Genomic DNA, 18558 nt, shown 5'->3' on the forward strand with positions numbered 1-18558 from the left:
ACAGGGTGAACCACAGTCCCTTCCAAAAACAGAATTCCTGTAGCCTTCACAATCTCCCACAGCAGGATCCATTACTGGTGCTTGCCTACCTAGGGTTTAGAGTAGGCTCACAGGTCTTTGGTCCCCTGGTGAGAGCTCTTATGCCCCTAAAAGATATCAGGCTCAACATTCTATCTCTCTGTAACTAAGGTAAGAAGGACCCTCTGGCAGGGAGTGTTGCGGAGCTGGACCGTTGGCCGGAGGTGACGCTACTCATGGGGAGGCCCCCACGGGTCTCCACCGTCGGGAGGCGAAGCAGAACAGGAAGCGGAGGCTGACTGGAGCTTTGCCAATACCAGCCCTCATTCCCTGCAGGTTGAGCCCTTGGATACCGGGGCCGGCTGGTCTTAGGCAGGCCTACGCATGGTTGATCATAAGAAAGATGTTCAAGGCAGGGAACCAGGAAGCAACGGAGACACAGGGTCTGAAGGAGCTGAGTTCAAGACAAGGCCTGGATCCAGAAGCCCGGACAGACTGAGGCAGGCTAGAGAACAGGAACAGATTAAGGCCAGGCTTGTAAGTAGGCAAGAGCCTAAGAAAGGCCAAGTCGAAGCAGTGAGCTGGAGGCAAAGACAAGTTCACTCTGGAGTCAGGGCAGGTGGCTGGAGACAAGGTCAAGTGAAAGCTGAAGTCAGGGTAGGTGGCTGGAGACAAAGTAATGTGCAAGCTGGTCAGGGCAGGCAGCTGGAGACAAGGTCAGATGTGAGCAAGGGTCAGAGCCAAAGAATCTGTCCAAAGCATGGTCAGGAACAAGTGAAAGTCAAAGCCAGGAATCCATCCAAAATGCAATCAGGAACAAGCGAAGGTCAGGAACAGGAAACTGGTACTGGAACTTGGGAACTGGAACAGGAACGCAGGACTGGAACAAACAAGCACAGGAGCAGGAACAGGATCATGAAGGAGTAGCAGCTAAGCACACAACAAGAAGCGTGGAGACCTGTTGCCAAGGCAAAGACCACGGCCCCTTTAAAGTCGGGGAAGGCGCGCATGCGCCTAAGGCAAAGTAGCTGGAACTACTTGGTGGCAGCGTCTCCCATCCACGCACATGAGGAGATCCGACTGGGACTGGAGGAAGCTGTGGAGCAGCCGGAGGAACCTGGGGAAATGGTAGGAACGCGAGCACATAGGCAGCTGTCTAACGCTGCCAAAGAGGAAGGGCCAGGTCCGGGACCCAGGCATCGGGGGTGAGTGGGGCTGGTCTCGGGCCTGCGCGGCCAGGACACGCAACAGGGAGTGCACAATGAGGTTTCCCCTGTGAAAGAAAACTCCTTAAGGCAAGGCTAGGAGACCTCACCAGAGTGTGGAAAAAATAAATCTTTACTCTCTGCTTCCTCAAACTGAACCAACGGAATAATAGAAGGACTGGGCTAAATAGTATTGAGACATCCAATCCAGAGCCTCCTGGTAGGAGGGACTGAAGGCTATGGATGGCTGTTATGTAAGAGGTGTTAAGGACAGGGATAGTGACATCTAGTGGCCAGACCAGGGAGGGTCTGCACATAAAGAGATGGGACTGGACAGAATACATCCAAGGATATTAAGGGAACTTAGAAAAGTTCTGGCAGCTCCACTGGCTGACCTTATCAATACCTTTTTAGAGTCAGGATTAGTTCCAGAGGACTGGAGACAGGTAGTTATGGTTTCTCTTCACAAAAATTGAAATAAGAAGGACACTGGGAAGTTCAGGCTGGGTAGTCTGACCTGTGTAGTAAGTAAATTAATAAAATCATTGCTTCAACAGAGGATAGTACAGTTTCTGGAATCCAATTGATTACACAATCTGAGGCATGGCTTTTTTTTGCCAGACTCGTTAAATTAATCTGATCAATTTCATTGATTCATTTCCATTTAAAAATTGAAAAAGCTTACTCTAAATTCTCCTCTATGCTGAACTAGCATGTGGACTCTACCTGTCAGACATCTAATACCTGGGACACTTTTGACTCTGTGTCAGCTAGTGAGACAAGCCATCTCATGATTAAATCTAAAGATACCATATGCCCTTCAAGTAATTGTCCAATGACTCTCTTCAAAGTTACAAAGGACAAGTTATCTTCCATATTTGCACAACTCATTAATTTGTACCTTACTGAGGGCATTGTTCCCATCAATCTGAAGAAGGCTGCTGTTCATCTGCTCCTCAAGAAATATAATTTGGACCCTTCTGACTCTAATAATTACAGGCCCATTTCGTCCTTACCTTTCCTTTCTAAGATACTAGAAGCCTTGATACTTTGTCAAAAATTTGATCTTTTCAATCCACACCAATATGGATTCAGGCATACTATGAGCACGGAACTTCTTTTATCACTTACAGACATGTTAAGAAGGGGTATTGATAGTGGTCATCAATTCCTCCTTGGTCATTGATAGTGGTCATCAATTCCTCCTTGTTTCTTTAGACTTTTCTTCTGCATTCGACACCTTTGGCCAGGTGTACCTTCTAGATACACTTGGCCAGAACCTACATCACTAAACATTTGTACGTATTTTTATGATTTAATATAACCGAAACTTAATGGCATCTGTTAGAATGTACTATAGTATGCTTACTCCAAACTTACTTATGTGCCTACTTGTAAACCGTTGCGATGATATATAACTTAGCGACAGTATAGAAAAGACTTTAAATAAATAAACAAATAAATAAATACATACATAAATAAATATTGTTCTCTGTTGGTTGCAAGAATGTAGACTAGCTGGAACAGTTCTAACCTGGTTTCGCTCATACCTTTCTGAACGTTCTCAACACATTAAATTTAATCATGAAATCTCTTTAGTTTCTCTCAACAAAACTGGTGTTCCACAGGGTTCAGCTCTTTCTGCTGCCCTTTTCAATATCTAACTCCAATTTGTAAATTCCTATCTAATTTGACTGCTTGCTACAAAGTCTATGCTGATGATATTCAGTTTGTTCTGTGTATTCGCTCCACTTGGAATGAAACTCTTAAGCATCTTAATATGTGCTTTTCTGCTATAAATGTTGGTTAAACCACAACAATCTTTCATTAAATATGTCTAGAACAGAGTTTTTTGTGGTATCCAGTTCTTACCTTATGCTTATAGAAAAAATCATCCAGCTTGATAATACAAAATTTCAAATCAAGAATCAAGTCAAAAGTCTTGGTGTTGCCTTAGATAGTACCCTTTCTTTTCGACCTCAAATCAATCAAGTAAGCAGAAAAGGATTTTACAGGTTGCGCGGCTTAAGAAATGTTTACACGCTCCAGAATTCCATACTGTATTACAAGCCTCAATATTTCCAATTATCAACTATTGTAACAGTCTTTATGTTGGCAGAAAAAGACTAAAGAGCCTATTTAGTCTGCCCATCCACGCGTGCATGTTATAAAATTGACGCGTCCATGTGCACACGCCGGGAACCGCATGCACATGGATGCTCATGCACACTTTTTAAAATCTAGCTTTGCATGCTTTCACCTGCCAACAATGTCCCTCTGCTGTCTACATAGGACAAAAAAGTCAGCCCCTAAGGAAAAGAATAAATGGACATAAGTCTGTCATTAGAAATGTCAACATTCAGAGACAAGTAGGTGAAAATTTCAACCTTCCAGGACATTCTCTATTTGATGTTAGGGTTGCCATACTCCTAAAAAGGAACTTCAAAGGAACACTCCAGAATTAAACTGCTGAATTGGATCTCATCAAAAACCGTAACAGCATCACCCTAGGTCTGAACAGAGACAATGGCTTGATGGCACACAACTATCTATGGGGCTGATGCAATATAGTGCGCTGAGCCCAGCACACTGTATAACCTGCAGTTGGACTTGGGTTGTAGAGGCGCTAATTAATCCCCTTATGCAATAAGGGGATTAGTGCCTCTACAACGTACTCCCAACACGGAGTGAAACTAATAGTGCTCATCACATGGAAATGCATGTGAATGAAGCTATTAGCTATTCACTCCCTATGCAAAAAAAAATAAAAATGTGCGTCTAGGACGCACATTTTAGCAATCAGAAATTAACGCCTGCCCAGAGCAGGCGTTAATTGCTGAGCGCTACTAAAACTAGTACAGAAAAGCAGAAAAAACTGCTTTTCTGTACTGCCTCCTACTTAAGTGGAACAACTCTTTATAAAAATAATTTTAAAAAAAAGTTTAAAAAAAACACTGGCAGGGATTTGGAAAATGGACGCTGGTTAATTCAGCGTCCATTCTCCGAACCTGACCACCGGCACCAGAAGGAGTGTATAAAATCAATATTAAAGTGTCGGGCACTTAATATTAATTTATTCACTCCTTCACTTATTGCCCATTGGTCCTTTTCACTGACATTTGCCAGTGAAAGGACCAATCTCCTTTCAGGACAGCCTTCTGAAAGGGGATTGGTCCTTTCACTGACATGTGACAGTAAAGGGACCAATCTGCAACAAGTGAAGGAGTGAATAAATTAATATTAAGTGCCCGACACTTTAATATTGATTTTATACACTCCTTCTGGTACCGGTAGTCAGGTTGGGAGAATGGACGCTGAATCAGTGTCCATTTTCCTAAACCCTGCACGCCCACTGGTTAGAAAAACGGGCCGCTGATAAATTCAGCGTCCGTTTTCTTAACTGGCGGACAGCCACCACAGCGGGCCTCTTTCCGGCTTGCACTGTCAATGAGGCGCTAGGGGCACGCAATAGCCCCACGCTTGTATAGATAGCAGCTGGAATATGCCAAATTCAAGTAAAGTTATAACTTTTAGGTACAGTTAGTAGTAGGTCCCTTCCCCAGAGGACTTACCATCTAAATTTACACCTGAGCAAAATTCACATTCTGGATTCCCAGGCCCTCAGCCCACCGTTCTAACCACTAGGCTACTCCTTGCATTGTGGACAGAAATAACCGAGCAGACGAGATGAGCCAAGTGGTCTTTTTCTGTTGTCATTTACTATGTTGTTATGTAGTCTCATGGGAATATCACTAAAGGGTACAAGTGGAGACACTTATTTCAATCTCGTTTCCTATGGTTAGAAGTTTTGAAAACTGGAACACACCTGCCTTTCCAGCCATAACACTTTCATTTCAAACAGGTCTCAACTGTAAACATAAATTGCTTGAAAATCATTTTCACAGTCAGTTCCAGGAAACAGACCACATTTTTTGGACTCTTGCTAAGCAAATATTGTCTTCTGAAGGAGGCAGTTACTGGCAATTTCGATTTCTCTCTCTCTGTGATGAAAGTCAGTTGAAACGCTCCCATTTGCTTCCGAGGTTCTGAAGTTCCAAATGCAACAAGTGCATCCTTGTAGAATACATTTTTATAACTCATTTGGCTCCAAGAATAAATAAAAACATCAGCACAGGCCACATTCTTTCCTTCCAGTTTCTATAAATTTTGCCAGGCAAAATGAGGCTCAGGAGTTTTGAAAGCTCCTGCATAGCCACAGTCATCAGTACTGTATTTTTTGCTATTAGAAAATTAGGACTGTTTTTTTTTATTATTATTATTTGGGGCCCAGCCATTTCCTCCTGCTCCCTTGAGCTTCCAACTCAATTGAAACTAGGGGTGGGATCTGGAACCATTGAGAAATTCATTCACAGGTACCTGGGGAGCTCTTCCCTATTTCATATCCCTCTCAGTTGTCACAATGAGAGTCTTCAGCCGGGGAAGTCATGAAACCAAGCTCTTTCCAGAAACCTGCATTCATGGGCTCTAAACCTGGCCTATAGGTGTTGCTATTGTGTGATACTGCCTCCTATTCCCTCCCCACTCCTCCCCGCCAAGGGCAGTGAATGCTGCCTCAGAAGTGTCCCGCAGCCCTGGCCAACATGGGGAGTGGAAAACCTGAGCCGAGAATGTCCTCCTGTACATAGCAGTGCACGGCACTACCACTAAGCCACAGCCACGATTAGCAAAGTCTGATGGGATTAATGCTGCTATGTCCAAAAATATTAAGATAGCATTCCAACCTACAAAGTCGTACAGAGCTCTGCTATTGGTTTTGGAGAAAAATAAATTTATTGCAGGTTGCGTGAGACCTTTTTATTGAACCAACGTAACAATGCAAAAAAAAAAAAAAAAGTCACATCTCCAAGCTTTCAAGGTCTCATAGGTCGATCTGAACAAGAGACCAATGTGCTCTCCCAAACTCACCCACATCCTCTTCTTTACAAAACTCTTTTGTTGGACCAATAAAAGGGTTTCACCACATGCACAGAATGTAAAATTGCATTTCTGGGAAACAGACTTCTTTAAAACTAGGTGATGTGGTTTTAATAAAATTCTTTGTACGATACAGTAAGCAGATTGGATGACTAATTTCATTTTGAAATTGTGGAGAACCTATTAGAAGAGATAGGCCACTTGAAAGAAGGAAATAAAAAACAAACAAACATAAAATGGTCTTAGTGTTGATACCTTCCAAAAAGGTGCCTTTTTTTTTTTTTAAATGAAAAGACTTTTGTTTACACCTGGTGAATCAGTTTTGAAAGCATCAATTTCCCAAGTGCTAACGTGTTGTTTCATTTATTTACTTGTTCTTGTTTGGTAATACTTATTTTGAAACTGTCATCCAGCTGTACAGATCCTGCAAGCCCTTCTTATGAAATCCTATATTTCTACTAATATTTAGAGTAGCAAACAGATGCTACACACTATAGCAGCACTGCTAAAGTCCCATGAATCAGTGCCATTGTTTTCTCGGGTTTCATGGCACTGGACTCAGGACTGACAGAATGAATTCATAAATAAAAAAATTTTTAAATGCCTATTTTGTGCATTTTCATGCCAAGAATTTTTTTTAGACATGGGACACATTGGCAAATGCCAGTCTGATTTCCTGACACTGTGCTGCTTTTCACTTGCCTAATATTCTAGTATTTTAAGGAAAAATAAAAGCATAGGGCTGTGAACACCAGGATGGCAACCAAATCAGATTCAGAGCTGTCAATTTTCTGTTTTGCAGATGCATCAAACTTCAGTATGTGGGCTGAATGCTTCTGGGAAGTCTGCCTCTCCAGCACCAATGAGTCGAGTGAGAAGAGAAAGCCATAAAGTGAGAAGTTCGCCATAAACAGGCAAACTGACTGTACATAGTATTATCAGCAGCATATGAGGTCTAACTACCTCAAGTAAAAGTAGTATTTGGGATCATCAGTTCAATAGCTGGGTTTAAAAAAGGTTTGGATAAGTTCTTGGAGAAGTCCATTACCTGCTATTAATCAAGTTGACTTAGAAAACAGCCACTGCTATTACTAGCATCAGTAGCATGGGATATACTTAGTTTTTGGGTACTTGCCAGGTACTTGTAGCCTGGATTGGCCACTGATGGAAACAGGATGCTGGGCTTGATGGTCTGACCCAGTATGGCATGTTCTTATGTTTTTATGTATGGTGTGTTCTATATATGATATGAACTGGAGTGTCCTTGCTAGTGGGGCCTGGATATTATTATTCCTCCCCCCCCCCCCAAACAATAACCATGTGTCTGTCTCATGTTATAGAGTATGCCAGGGTTTTGTTTACACCTGGTGAATCAGTTTTGAAAACATCAATTTCCCAAGTGCTAACGTGTTGTTTCATTTATTTACTTGTTCTTGTTTGGTAATACATATTTTGGTTTGGTAATACATAAAGAGCTTGTGGTTCAGTCAGTGGACTGAAGTACTTTTGCCTGTTTTATATAAAGTTCATGTTTTTTGCCACTTGTTCACTGTAAGCAGCTATGATGGCTGACTTGTCCACCAGCTCCAAGCACATGGAGGAAAAGCAGACTAAAATTGTGGAAGGTGATAGTTTTGCATATGTCCTAATGTTGTCTGTTTCACCACAGAGCTACCAAGTGAGAGGAAAGGCTTTTTTGCAATATACACTGGCAGATGGCAAGGCTCATGCATGCTGACTGAGTGCTCACGCATTCTTGATCAAAGGAGAACTTTCAGACAGTAACACCTGTTGAGCCCTTCACCCCCACCCCGAGAAGGAGAGATGCAACACACTATGCCCCATTGCACTTTTGTAAGTGTAGAGACCCCCATGGGGATCTCCACTAGTAACTGGCCCTGGGAGTGAAACAGGAGTAGTGCATACCATGTATCCACAGCACACCCACTGCAGGTTACTGCAGTGGTGGGATCCTCCTTGCTTAGGAGCAGGTGATGTCTGGGATCAGTGTGGGATTTTTGTTTAGAAGCAGAAGGATCTATATTTCTTAGTTCCCCTGGCAATAACTCAGTATATATTGGCTACACCCCGGTGCTGAGTAGGACTGGGAAGAGAGAAAACCACCATTTCTAAGTCACAGGAGCCAGTAGCTAGATTGCTGCTTAAAATGTTTTGAGGATTTTTGGAGAGGTTTTTTTTTCTCAAGGATTCTATCTGGAGGAGAAACTGGAGAGGCAGGTATTTTGAAAAAGAAGAACCATCAGAGATAGGAGATTCTATTTCACCCTGGGCAGTCCACTTTTCCACTCCTGCGAAAAATACCAAAAATACGCAGATTAAGTTTGGAATTGGAGTTGAGATTGATAATGGATGTAACTAGAAGAAAGTGTGCTTAGTAACAACAGATTTCAACAGACCAAGTATCACACCCATCCGGAATGTCCAGTATTGCTTGCTCGGTACTGGCAAACAAACAGAGTCATTTTTCAAATTGTTTTATGGCATTTTTGCATGCAAAAAATGCCTTCATGCGTGCAAAAACGCCCTAATGCATGTGATAAGCGGCATAACGCATGGCGCTATGGAAATTTTTAAAAGTGGAGAGATTGGGGAGGAGTCCGAACTGGGATTTCCAAAAAAAGTGGGCTGGCTTTACACTTTGCAAAGCCATAATGCACAATATTGCACAGTTTTAACGCCAAAAATAACACCTTTTTCAATTGCATTAAGCTGTGCAATATGCATGTGTTGCCATTATTACCTCTGTATTGCACGTTGATGCGGTGTCTGTCATGTGACCTGGTTGGTTCTATGTGAAAATTAATAAAGTCATTTAAACATAAGCTGTGCAATATGCCCATAATGCAATTTTTTCACAAATTCCATTTTGGGCAATTTTTAAGCTGGGGGAGGGACGTAGATGTAGGAGGGGAGAGAGAGAGAGAGTGAAAGAGAGAGAGAGAGAGAGAAAACCTCTGGGATGGCATCATACAGGCTGATACAGTACAGTGCGCTCCAACGGAACGCACTGTTAACATGCTCTTGGACACGCGTTTTCCCTTACCCCTTATCCAGTAAGGGGCGGAAAACGCGCGTCCAACCCACGGCACCTAATAGTGCCTTCAACATGCCAATGCATGTTGATGGCCCCATTAGGTATTCCCCGCGATACAGAAAGTAAAATGTGCAGCCAAGCCGCACATTTTACTTTAAGAAATTAGCGCCTACCCGAAGGTAGGTGCTAGTTTCTGCCGGCACTGGGAAAGTGCACAGAAAAGCAGTAAAAACTGCTTTTCTGTGCACCCTCCGACTTAATATCATAGCGATATTAAGTCGGAGGTCCCGAAGGGTAAAAAAAAGTTAAAAAAAAAAAAAAATTAAAATGGGCCGGCAGCTGTCGGGCTGAAAACCGGATGCTCAATTTTGCTGGCGTCCGGTTTCCGAGCCCGTGGCTGTCAGCGGGCTCGAGAACAGACGCCAGCAAAATTGAGCCTCGGTTGTCAAACCCGCTGACAGCCACCGCTCCGGGCTAAAAGGAGGCGCTATGGATGCGCTAGCGTTCCTAGCGCCTCCTTTTGCCTGTTTCTACCGTACCACCTCATTTGCATACTGTATCGCGCGCACCGGCGAGTGGGCGTTTGTCCGCTCTCCCGCGTTTTTACTGAATCGGCCTAATAGTAAGCAGCTATTATGCTACTATAGGAGGCTCACCTAGTATGTCAAGGTGAGGTTTAGGTAGTAGTGTAGGTTAGTTCCACTTTTACATGCAGAATGAGACGTACAAACAGAATAGTACACTCTTGTGAAGATTTGATGTCATTCGGAGTAAGGAAACTCACACAAAGATGAGATTTGTACAATGTTCTCTCAACCTAGCTTGATGTTATGAGCGCATGTTATAAAATCAGCGTGTCCACGTGTGCGTGCCGGGGACCGCATGCACATGGACACCTGTGCGTCCCTTTTAAAATGTACCCTTTTGTGAGCATCCACTGATTTATCCCACTCTTTACCTCGAATCTGAAATCTCTCCCTAAATACTGTAGCTGGATTTCACTGACACTGCCAGGCTGACCCGGTCTGTGATTGTAAGTGCTGACAGGCTTGACAAGCCACAGTTCATGGAGTGTGCTTGCTCGGGGAGCATGGAAGCAATTCTAGATACTCAGCAACACCTCTCTGGAGAACTGGGAAGTTTAGTACTTCTCTGCATGAAGCCACTGCAATACTTTGTTCTGCTGGAGCACCACTGAAAATATACAAGTGACACAGAGGTTGTGCCTGTTCTCAGAATACCTTGGCTTTGCACAGCCTCCAGGCCACTCACTTCCACAAGGCAGAGCTAAGCTGAGTGGTATCATCTGACCTGTCTCCTGGGTTTTGAAATTTTTTTTTTTTTGGCATAGGGTTCCCCTCCTCCCTTCCCTGCTAAGATTAATTATAACTTATAGGATGCATACTGCTTGAGGACACAATTAATTTTGGATTTAAGACTGTCTGTCTTCACCGAAATATCCTTCCTTGTCTGGCTACCTTGTTATTTATTTATTTAGGGGTTTTTTGTTTTTTTTTTTCTTGCAAATTAGTAATTTCCGCCGGATTGTCTTTCCATCGTCAATGGGGCAACTGTGTGCAACAGTGTCGCCGCAGTGTTTATAATAACAGGCTGTTTGGAATGTAAAGTAAGGCAACCAGGAAGCAGACTGGCGTTTGAAAGTCAGGATGCTCTCATAAAACTGAAGAGACTGCTATTACAGCACGCTATAATTACAGGCACCATGTGATCAATTAGACTTCTGCCACACCGGGGTCCTCCTCTTAAGTCTAACGGCCTCCATGGTGGGTTAATACTGAAACTGAATGGCTTCAGCTAATAACAGCTGTAAATACCCTGTTCTAGAAATGTCTCTGGGCTTACCAGCAGATGAAAAGTACTAGCAGCTACTGTATAATACTGCATTCAAGACAATGCTTGTTCCTTCATATTAGCTCATGGTACCAAGCGAACAAGGCAAGGATGACCCACTCTCCCAACAACTATTCAAAACTCAGATTGCTAAGCATGTGAAGTTACAATAAGCCTATACTACTTATACAACTCGGTGGCATCAAGGGAGGAGGGGGAGAAACCGCCTACAGAAGCATCTGTGAATGCAAGGTGTAAGTCATTCTGGTCCTCCTGTAGAGAAACAGATACACATCTCAGGCTGTTAGCCTTTATTCCCCCTAGCCCTTACATCAGCAGGACAAGCCTGGCTGCTTAAAGTATGCTTTTTTTTGTTTTGGAATTGTTCATTTGTCTCTTTTTTTTTTCCTCCATGGTATTTTAAGTCTTTTTGTCATGCTTTATTACCATGAAAAGGTTGTATATACAGTATTTGAATACAATTTGTTCAGTTGAGTCTTCTCTTGAGCTCTGTGTGCCATATTTCTGCTTTACAAGCATCAGTGTAATGCCTACCCGAGGCATGATACAGCTTCAAAATGGCAACCGTGACAAAAATCGTTATCACTAACATTGTCGCAGGAGTACTAAGAAAGACAATGGGGAATTATTTTTCTTTAACTGCTAGCTAAAAAGCACATTTTTTTTAAATAGCATTTGCAGATGTGTTAAGTGCTAATGCACCTACATATGAATTCATTGTGCTTCAGGAATGCATTGGGCTTACCCAAATAGAGCAATGGTTAGTTGGTTACAACCCTTAATATCACTGGGCAGATATGACTGGAACATTTTGGTCTCTATCTGCCAACTTCATTTGGCATTATATATGTTTTTTTTACTAACAGCACCGGATCAGAAGCTAAATGTAGAGAAGTCTCTTACTGCATTAAATCTAGCTCCTGATTTGGAGCTGCAGTTAAATGGTAGGGCATCAACCCCTCAAAGCACAAATGGCAGGCTATATTTACTAAAATGATGAGAGGCAAGGCTCTGGGCATAAACCTCTGAAAAGACCCCCTCTGTCTCCGATACCTGCATTCCCTCCCTCTCCCAGGTCAGGCACAGTACCCCCATTCTCCATTCCCACTTGTCATCTCTGATCGCTGGGCTACACCAATCAGGGGGATCATAGGTGGGGATTGATGTGCCATAGTAAGATGATTAATGATGATAAATAAAGACCAAAATTGTTCATCCAGTCTGCCCAACAAGTTGCTTAGAGTATTAATTACCGCTTCATGCAGGTTACCTCCATGCACCTTCTGTTAAGGGTAGTAACCTTTGTTCCATGCAGGTACTCCCATGAAGAAATGTCAAATTTAGGTGTAACGGAGATTATCCCATTTCTTCATTTCCATTCTTTGGTCACCAGGGATCCTCTATGTTTATCCCACACCCTTTTGAATTTGATTACCGTTCTTGTCTTCACCACCTCTTTTGCTAGGGCATGCCATGCATCCATCACCCTTTCCGTGAAGAAATATTTCCTGATATTGTTCCTGAGTCTTCCCTCCTGGTGTTTCATATCATGATCCCTAGTTTTACACCTTCCTTTCCATTGGAAAAAGTTAGATTTTTTTTGTGCATCATTAATTCCTTTCAGGTATTTGAAAGTTTGTATCATATCTCCCATGTCTCTCTTCTCCTCCATTGTATACATATTTAGTTCCTCTAGTCTCCTTTCATAAGTCTTCTGGTGCAGACAGCACGCTAATTTTGGTTGTCTTTCTCTGGACTGCTTCTCCTTTTTGAGATATGGTTTCTAGAACTCAACGCAGTATCACAGGTGAGGCCTCAGCAATGACCTGTACAGGGGCATTATAGCTTCCTTTTTCCTGCTGGTTGCCTCGCTCTGTGCGGCCCAGGATCCCTCTGGCCTTAGCCATCACCTTGTTGCATTGTATCAATGGGGGTAGAGAGTGCCTATTTGGTTTGGCATGGTGGAAGGGAAAGAGTGGAGGTGTCTGACTGGGTGGAAGGGTACCTTGGACCAACTAGCCCTTTAACTTTGGGCTTGTAATGTAGGGGAGCCATACGGATATTAAGATTGTGTACTACGGGAAGTCACTACTTTTCCACTGCACAGACTGAATGCATATCATCATCCTCATACATCAGACACTAAAGCCCGATGTACCATGCGCAGCTGCAGTGATGCAGATTTTAGAACACTTTTTAGAAGATAGGCCTCTAAATTAGATTTGTCTTTTGTGCAGCTTCAAAAAATATCCAAGTCTTGATTTTTAATGCATGAATCGATCTCTGTCTTGCCATGCCCTCTGACAGGCCTGTGCCATGGGCTTTTAGAGAAAAAAAAAAACACACTAATTTACAAAACAGTTGAGAAGATGTCTCAAATAACATTGGATGTTTTATTTTTTTCCACTTATTTTCTCACCACAGAGAAATAAAGAAAACATCTTTCGCAATACATTTACAAGAAAATACCCCCCCCCCCCCCCCCCCCCACACACACACACATCTTTAACAAGATCCTGAATGTTAACATTTAGGCCTGAAAGGTGATGATATTTGTTTAACACAAGAAGGAGAGTCAGTAATCCGAGCAGAAAGTAAAACATCTCACACTACTGAGAGGTAAAGTCAATATCTTCTACTGAAATCAGGCAAGCCTGCTCATGACATATCTGAGAATACGCTGGCCAGGGCCAAAAGTTTCCAGGCCGAAACGCAACTCTTTAAAGGGGGTGCATAACTTAAAACAGCCATCTGCACTTCTATTATCATGCTTCCTCCAAGCTCTGAGCTCTTCGCCTGCCCCTGAAATACTTTGCTTGCAAAACATCTCTCTTTCATACCACAAACAACTTTTACCTTGGTATGTAAATTATGTTAAACACTCATACACTAACAATGGTTCACTCGGTGCCCCAGGCACAAACAAGTCCTAATGGATGGGGCAAGGGAAGGAAAACACTGGGGAATCCATATAATTACAATAAGCATTAGGTACATTTTATTTATTTCGGTACAGAGGGCATGCAGGATTTATGCAAGGGGAAAAAAAAAATGCTGCTCCATCATCTTGGAATCCTTTACAATCTGTTTTTCTCTGTGCACATGTGTGTTTGATCAGAGAAACATTACTGCTTAGAGTCAAGCGCTCATGATGTGATATAAAAAGAAAATGTTCACTCTAAGGTGCTTTCCAGGAAGACAAATGGGAATCAGGAATCAAATGGAGCTGTGATTACTCTCTGAGATTTTCAACGTGTGGTATACTGCCGCGCTCCTTCCCCTCCACCTCCCGGACCTTATTTACCCTGGTTTTAACAGGAATGAATGAGAAGGAGAGATGAAAGCCTCTGGGAGCCCTTTGCCTTAGACTATCTACCTACCTAGCACAGGGAAAAAAAAGCAGTAAATCCTTGCCAATATTAAAACAAACAATTTTCCAACCTGTATGTCTGCAATTTTATTTCCGCCCTCTTATTTTGGGTTGTTCTCTGTTTTCTCTTAGTGTTGTAACTGCCTCCTCATTCTTTCCAGTGTTTTCTCTTTTCTTTTAATGTTTCCTCTCTCTCATCCTTCTTTTTCTATTTCAGAGTGAATATTTTTATACTTTCTGTTCCTTCTCCTGCTTCTCTTCATGTCTTCCTTTTGTATCTGTACTGCTCCATGGTGAGACCACACCTTGAGTATTGTGTACAATTCTATTCGCCGCATCTCAAAAAGGATATAGTTGCGAAGGTACAAAGAAAGGCGACCAAAATCATAAAGGGGATGGAACAGCTCCCCTATGAGGAAAGGCTAAAGAGGTTAGGGCTGTTCAGCTTGGAGAAGAGACGACTGAGGGGGGATATGATAGAGGTCTACAAAATCATGAGAGGTCTTGAACAACTAGGTGTGAGTCGGTTATTTAATCTTTCAGATAATAGAAGGACTAGGGGGCACTCCAATAAGTTAACAAGCCAAACATTTAAAACAAATCAGAGAAAATTATTTTTTACTCACAGCCGAATTTTAAATCCCCTACGCGCATTAAAAACGGGGGTTACGCGCAAGGCCGAGCTTTGCGTGCGCTGCGCGCATTTTCAAAGAGGCCTGGCCACGCGCATAACCCTTGTTAGAGCAGAACTGCCCGGGCCACTTTGAAGGGGCGGGCCTGGAGGTAGGGAGAGGTGGGGAAGGGGGCGGGCCGGGACAGTGCCATTTATCTCTGTCCCGGCTGCTGGCGGGCACAACTCCTTAATTGGAGTGGACTGGGAGGGACTTGGAGCAGACTGGTAGGGAACTGGGAACGCCGGGATGCGTCGCCGCATGAAATTTGCATATGTGTACCACCCCTTGTGCGCGCTGCCTACACATACGCACATGGATGTGCGCGCACTTCTTTAAAAATCTACCCGTCAGCGCATAGTTATGCTCAGGAATTCATTGCCAGAGAATGTGGTTACAGCAGTTAGTGTAACTGGGTTTAAAAAAGGTTTGGATAAGTTCCTAGAGGAAAAATCCATAAACTGCTATTATGGTAATTAAGAAGCAATAGTAGCTTGTGATCTAACTAATGTTTTGGATACTTGCCAGGTACTTGTACTTGGATTGGCCACTGTTGGAAACAGGATGCTGGGCTTGATGAACGCTTGGTCTGACCCCGTATGGCGTATCTTATGTTCTTATGAGCTAGTTGGTTAGAAGGGAGGCAGGTTAGGTAGGAAGTTTAGGAAGTTCCCTCCCAGTGCGCTGCTTTACTGGAGCAGATTGGGAGGGAAATGTGGAAAATCCTATTCCGTCGCGACGCGCATCTTCTAAATTCTCCCCAAATTACACGTGCAAGAAGCCGCTATAAAATCATGCGTGCATGTGCATGTGGGTAGCAGATTTTATAACGTGCACATCAACACGGGCATGTTATAAAATCAGCACGTCTATATGCACGCACCGGCAACTGCGCACATGGACGCCTGCACGCGAGGCTCCAGGACTGCAAACAATAGCACTGTCCTGGCCCACCGCCCCCGCCCCACCCAGAACATGTCCCCCCCGGCCTGCCCCTTCCAAGATGCCCAGCACTTGAGCGCACACAGTCCTTGATGCGCATGACAGGCCTCTTGGAAAACTCGCCCGGCGCACATAAGGCTCGGCCACACGCTACAGGCTGGAATTTACGCACGCCATGCATTTAAAATCTGCCCGTAAGTAAAATATTTTCAACTATATATATTACCTGTAACTAGTACATATCGCCCCCCCAATCTACTGCTTTATGTTATACTTTAAATGGTGTGCTTTTATTTATTAAAATAGCAACTCCCCTTTGCCTTCCAGAAAATGATGCAAAGTGACATTGTCCCACCCACTTCTGATACAGATTCTGATATTCAGTGTCTATGAGATGCGTTTCCTGAAGAACTTCTTAATTCCGTCAGCATTTTTTCCTTTTTATTGGAGAATGAAGACCATCTATATTAACGGGCCGATTTACAATGGCCGGGACGCATAAAAAACAGGGGTTATGTGCGCGGCCAGGCCTTGTGCGTGCCACGAGCATTTTAAAGGGGGCCCAGTCACGCGCGTAACCCTCGCTATGCACACAAGAACCAGGCCGAAGAAAAGGGGTGGTCCAGGGGGCAGGGTGGGGCGGAGCTGGAGGCAGCCAGTACAGCGGCGTAAGTTCTAAAACAAAGAAAAAAAAAAAAGGTAGGGCATTTTAAGGGGTCGGGGAGGAGAGGGGAAGAGGGAGGGAGGGTAGGTAGAGGGGTAGGAAAGTTCCCTCCCAGTCCACTCCAATTAATTGAAGTGTACTGGGAGGGAACTGGGGGGGAACTGAGAGGGAACTGGGGGAGGCCCAATCTCTTGCCGCATGTAAATTGCATTTTTCAACCCCTCCTTGCACGTGCCACCCTGGATTTTATAACATGCGCGCGCCGACACACGCATGTTATAAAATCAAGCTTCCATGTACACGCACCAGGCAGCGTGCGCACATGGACGCGCGCACATATGTTTTTAAAATCTACGCCTAAGTGAACATATTTTTTTAATCACCTTATCCCACAATGTTGAAATATGTATTGAGTAAAATATTTATGTGAAAAGGAGACAGCACCCCAGCTTAGACTCCCCTCCCTTATCATTTAACATATCTTTTTGTCTTTTTAAATTCCAACAAAAATGCATCAACCACTGAACCTCACACACCCACACTCACATCCATATTCATACTCATATTATAGCCCATACACTCACACTCATGCAAACAACCAACCTTCCCCATTCATTACTTTTATATATCACCCCCCCTCCCCCCTCCCCCTTATCCCTACCTCTCTTTCCTCTATTATTTCCTTGCCATCCATCCTCCTACACTAGTGTTCAGATAACTCTTTTCTTAGCAACGTCAGACTCCTTCCTCAGAGGTAACGCTGTCTGAAGATCAACAAAAAGTAGAACTTTATATAGGGCTGGATTTTAAAACCTCTAAGGCGACAAGCGTAAAGCCCCGGGACACGTCTAAGTCACGGGGCTTTACAAAAGGGGTGGTCCGGGGGCGGGGAGGGGCCAGAGGGCTCCGGCACCGCAGCCATTTGCCTGGAGGCAGGCACAGAAGGTAAAATATAATTTTGGGGGGTTTAGGATAGGGCTGGGGGGGATAGGTTAGGGGAAGGGGTGGGAAGGTTAGTTTAGGGGGAAGGGAACGAGGGAAGGCCGCGGGTATGGGCATGCACAAGATGCACTAGTGTGCACCCCCTTGCGCACGCCGACCCCTAATTTTATAACATGCGCACGCTTGCGCTCGCCTATTATAAAATCAGGCATACAGGTGTGTGTGTGCCGGGTAGCATGCGCATATGTACGCCCGCGCGTATCTTTTAAAATTTACCCCATAGTGACCAACTAAAGCAATTGCTGTCTTCAAACTCTAATGTGGTAAATTAAGTTGGCAGAATATGTCCTTTTGCCTTAGACTTTCAACAAATTCTTTTTCTTTTTCCTTAGTAGTAAATAACTTGATATCCCATATATCAAGCGAGCTGGAAACTGCAATTAAACTTCTACTCCCAACTGGAATAATTGTGCATATTACGGGGTCAATTCATGTCGTGCTGCAATAGCTTTGGCCGAAAAATCCTGGAACACCAGAATTTTGTTATTCTCATATTTCAGATCATTTTTTTTTCGATAAGCATTTTAAATTTTCATTTTGTCAATAAATTTGACATATTTGACAATAACTGGCTTTGGTTTCTGAGCCGATTGCAGTAAAGGTCCCGCCGGTGTGCTCGCTCCACCCATATTTGATGACTATGTGATTCTACTCCTATCAAACCCGGAAGATCTTTCTCGCACCAGTGCATCAATATTTTGCCTTTTCTGGCAATCCCAGAATCCGGATGTTATTTATTCAGCTGCGGTTTTCAAGATCATCAATGTTTTCTTCCAGTGCCTGGTTCCTTTTTTTTTTTTTTAAAACACAATTTCTTTGTCTAG

Source organism: Rhinatrema bivittatum, chromosome 4, assembly GCF_901001135.1.
Source record: "Rhinatrema bivittatum chromosome 4, aRhiBiv1.1, whole genome shotgun sequence".
Classification (NCBI taxonomy): domain Eukaryota; kingdom Metazoa; phylum Chordata; class Amphibia; order Gymnophiona; family Rhinatrematidae; genus Rhinatrema; species Rhinatrema bivittatum.